This window comes from Palaemon carinicauda, chromosome 2 (assembly GCF_036898095.1).
Source record: "Palaemon carinicauda isolate YSFRI2023 chromosome 2, ASM3689809v2, whole genome shotgun sequence".
Taxonomy (NCBI): domain Eukaryota; kingdom Metazoa; phylum Arthropoda; class Malacostraca; order Decapoda; family Palaemonidae; genus Palaemon; species Palaemon carinicauda.
Genome location: NC_090726.1, coordinates 139,420,091 through 139,425,730, shown reverse-complemented (window position 1 = coordinate 139,425,730; position 5,640 = coordinate 139,420,091).

Genomic DNA, 5,640 nt, shown 5'->3' with positions numbered 1-5,640 from the left:
CTCTCTCTCTCTCTCTCTCTCTCTCTCTCTCTCTCTCTCTCTCTCTCTCTCTCTCTCTCTCTCTCTCTCTGTAGTAGCTGGTATTGCTCTTACCTGTTTTAGTCTCTCCATCGCAAAAAAAAAAAAAAAAAAAAAAAAAAAACAACAGCATTACAATTAAACTTTGAACTGGATATATTTTTTACAAATTAATGTACTTTTATTTACGTAACCAGGTATTACACTGCACATATAGCTTTAAGTAAAAAAGTTTTAGCAAATCTGAATTTGGAGCGTTGCATTGGAATCATACCTTAACTACAAAACCCAGCTAATTTATTCTTCTATTCAAATGAGGCCAGTCCCCACGCATGCCCACGCATTTGGAGATAGATTCTTCTTTTTCGCTGTGGGCTATCAACGCCCCCAGGTTCATGTTCAAGGTTGAAGCTTTGTCTTTGAAATGTTGCCTCATTGTTTGCGTGGTCTTTTTTTCTCATATGGTACATTATTCATATCCTTCCAATGCTACCATTTTTGAAAAAATATCCCTTTTTTTTCTCTTGCTTAAGGTTTTCCAGTGTATCTATTTATAATGTTCAATATTAATATATTGCTCCTTGCTATGAGAAATATACCTAATGCACTACTATTGTCTACTTCCTGTTTGTTTGTTTTTTGTTTTTTTGCTTTCCTTTTCTTGTGTATTTCTAAGCTCACTTTATTTTTAAGCCTTCTTTCATTTATCATTATACCATTGTCATATTTTTCGTTTTTGATTTTTTTTCTCTTTTATTTCTTTGATTTGTCTTGCAATCATATTTTTTTTTTCTAAATATGTTGTTGCTTTTTCTATCACTTCATTTTATTTCCCGTGGGATGTGGTTATCTCTATATTTTTTTTTCTTTTTTAGCTAAATGTTACTGTTTATACACTGAAGATTCCCATTTTCACCCTTGTTTTCATAGAAGATACCCATATGTATCTTTAATCTAAAAGTATCCGTAGTATCAGTTGTGATTTATATTTCATTTTACACCCTTTATGCTATCCTTTGCATCTTTTCTCACTTTTATTTCTAATTCATTATTTCATTTGTTCCAATAACCCATCCAAAAGGGGTCTCCCATTTTATACTTTCTCGAAACTTTTCTCGATTACTAATTTTAGGTTTTTAATGTAATATTCTTTTCTGTCTCTTTTGAATAAATTGAATTACTATTACCATCTAGATTGATTCCTAAATTGATTATATTTTCCGCAACTTTGATTCCTTTTTATGTAATCTGGGCTGTATTTCATGGTGTATCCTATGATGTTATTCTTATCTTCATTTCTAATTCGCACGATTTTCCTGTTTCTGTTAAGAGCTGAACATTATGTTCGACGTCCTCTTTATTTTCTGCTATTTCTAAGGCCTAGTCAGCAAAAAATAAAGATCTCATATTTACTAACTCATGTTTTTATCTAGCGTATAGCTTAACGAAAAAGAACACTAGAAAGGAATAAAAAATATCGTTTTCTATTAGAGGAAACGATATAAGTAAAAGGTATAAAACAGAAAGTGGTCTTTATATCAGCAGAAAACGTGTGATACACCTTCGCTCAGAATCATTTACAAAAAAAAAAAAGATACCAAGAACTATTAAAAAAACAATAGTTTCCTCATCTGTATACATGATCGAGCAGACGGAATCAAAGGAATCTATTGTGTGCAATCCAAAGCTGCGGTTCAGATCGCAAATATCGAAACGATTGCTGGATTTGAATTCTATCTTTTCACTTGAATCTCCTTCAGTGTTTACGTCTTTGTAAACTATATGAGACTGCTTTTGGAAAACAGAATAGTGCTTGCCATGGTTTATTGGCCTCGAGTTTCATGTGAGTTGTCCGTGCGTGTACGAAAACTCATTAAAAATGTTAGTAATTAGTTACAGGTAATTACTAGAGATTTCTAGCATACAGTAATGAGATCAAATTAAGATTTTCACAATATTCTTATAATTTCATTATTCACTTTAGTCATTATTTATGTTGTTGGTGTTATCTACACACACACACACACACACACACACACACACACACGCTCTCTCTCTCTCTCTCTCTCTCTCTCTCTCTCTCTCTCTCTCTCTCTCTCTCTCTCTCTCTTACATAGCAAAGATTTCTGAATATTCTCAAGTTTTAATTTACGAAAGTTATCGAAACGATATCAGAATATTAGGTTTTCATGCAAATGCCGACATGTTGAACAGTCTTATGAGTTCATACATATGGCCAAAAATAAAAAGGAAAAGCAATTTTAGATTGAAAACTGTCCCTTAGATTTAATAAAATAAAATATACGTTCAAATAATTCTTAAAGAATCAGATATTACAGAAAAAAAAGAGTGTGGCAATCTGAATACTTTAAAATGAATTACAAATGACCCAGCATTTCATATCTTCATTTAGATCCCTGACTTGAGACGACAAGAAGGTTAGAAAGTAAGAAAATATTATAATTTCTTCGCCCACGTAGTAAGAGCCAAAGCACACATGTTTATTTTTCCTGCACTAGGGAAGATATTTCGCTGCCTCATAAATATTACGGGATGCAAGTATTCTTTATGAACATTTGTTCTTTATAACCAGTTATTTGCATCACAGTTCTTTGAGCGCATTGATCACGTGAATGTAAAAATATTTACAATGTAGGAATAGAGTGTATATCATGTACAGCTTCAAGAGGTCGCGTATGGGATGTGATATCCTGAAATTGTCTATGAATATATATATATATATATATATATATATATATATATATATATGTTGGTATATTATTATTATTATTATTATTATTATTATTATTATTATTATTATTATTATTACTATTATGCTATAAGCCGAAGGGAACAACAGGAAAAATAACCCAGTGAGAAAAGGAAATCAGGAAACGCATAGAATAGTAAGCATGGGTGTAGCCTCAAGAAGGAGAACGCTAACTCATCACAATGGAAGACCATAGTACAGAGGCCATGGCATTACTCAAGACCGGAAAACAATGGTTTGATTTTGGAGTATCCTTCTCCTAAAAGAGCTGCTTACCACAGCTAAATAGTTTCTTTTGCCCTTACCAAGAAGAGTGTAGCCACTGATTAATTATAATGGAGTAGTTAACCCTTTGAGTCAAGAAGATTTTTTGGGTTATTTTAGTGTTGTCAGCTGTTACAGGAAAGAGGAGAATGTGTAAAGAATATGGCATTCGGTGTATGTTTGCAAATGAAAAATTAGCTGTAACCATAAAGGAATCCGATGTAGTACTATCTGACCAGTCAAAGGACCCAATAACTCCCCAGCTTTATTCAGTGTGTGTTTTTGTGCGGATATATATATATATATATATATATATATATATATATATATATATATATATATATATATATATATATATATGTGTGTGTGTATATATAAACATTTACATATACATATATGTATATATAATATGTACAGTATATATATATATATATATATATATATATATATATATACATATATATATATATATATATATATATATATATATATATATATATATATATTACGTCCCGTAGGAAAGTAATATCTCATATTTTTGGTGAAATTCTCTCGAATATATATATATATATATATATATATATATATATATATATATGATATATACAGTATATATATATGCATATATATATATATATATATATATATATATATATATATATATTGTATATATAAATATATATATATATTTATTTATATATATATATATATATATATATATATATATATATATATATATATATATATATATATATTTATTTATATATATATATATATATATATATGTATATATATTTAATGTTTAGCATCTGACATGAACCATGTTTGACCGAGTAACATAAAGGAATATGTTAAATATTGAGTGTGAGTTTTCAGTTTACTGGGTTTAGAAGAAAATCCCATGTATGGTAGTCATTGTTGAATATTTACTCTTTTAATGGATTTCTTAGGTAAAAAGAAATAAATGGATGGATGATTATCTAAACAGTAGTTTGTTATCATCAAAAGGGTGCTAAATTAAATTCTATTAGATCTCATCTTGGATGCAAATGCATCCTTTTAGCACATTACACTGGCTAGATATTGTTACTACATCATGTATATCTCGTGTTTGGCTTTACAGAAATCTGAAAATACAAGGATAACAACCTGTCATTGCATAGTAACACTATAACTATATTTACTAGAAGTTATTATATTTACTGGCGCATGGTGTTGCATCGATCAAAACCTGCCCCAGCATTACACAATACCTTCTAACATCTTTAGAAGAATTTTTAATCTTCATTCTTCACGATGTTACACCAGAGACTAGGACTGGTCCTTAGATTCTAGCAGTTACTGGGTATAGGGTCTTGATTTCAATTGTTGAATTATTACAGTACATTAGCATGATCATGGCCTTGTACTGACTTGAAACTATAATTTCACTGGCTCTAACATATCATTACTATAGCTAGAGCGTGTCGTTGCACCAGTTGAAATCTCTCTTTGAGTTTACATGAAATACGACTGTTTTGACTAGGTTTCATATCATCAGTTAAAATCTGTCTTAGACATGACTACTGCTAATCAGATTAGTTACAAAGTAACGCTGAGAAGACTGTATCTCCTCACTGAATTCCCTTAAAATTTACATATCACGGAGTGGAACTTATTATTGCAACGTCGTCCCGTATGTTTCCTTTAATGGAACATTACGAAGTTTGTATATGAGTAACCTGCTTTTATCATTGACAGATTCTGGCAATGCACTTAATAAATGATTGAAACTATCATTGCATAGGTATTTTATCTGACATATTTAAATTTGTTTTATTTCAGTTGCTATTTGTTATATTTTACTGCATCACATTCCGTTATATGTTTTACGAGTTATAGGGGGCTCATCATCCCATTATTTCAATTTTGTCACTCATTTCGGTTAATTAAATGGAAAATATTTTGGGAAGCACATTTATATGTTTTATTTTTCATTATGACCATGAAATTTATGTTCTTAAAATGTTGTTGCGGATACAGAAAAGCAAACTTTCCTCTCCCTACTTGTTATCATTAATTTATGCGTGTTTGTATGCGTGTGTATATATATATATATATATATATATATATATATATATATATATATATATATATATATACTTTGTGTATATATATTTATATATATGTATATATATATATATATATATATATATATATATATGTGTGTGTGTGTGTGTGTGTGTGCATGCGTTTTTGTTTATATATATATATATACATATATATATACATATATATATACATATATGTATATATATATATATATATATATATATATATATATATATATATATATTTAAATATATATGTATGGATGTATACTTACAATATTATATGTTTTCTATCCTTTGATAGTCTATAATTCAACTTCATGACTTGTAGCCTATATCCATATATATGAAAGCTTATCTTGTATCTTGAATAATGATGATAAGAATATTAATAAAACAAACTGCAATGTAGTTGCTGATGACTGTCATTCCGCAGACTGCTAACTAGCTATTTCTATCATTTCGTCTACTATATTCTGTCTTCATACAAGTTGGAAC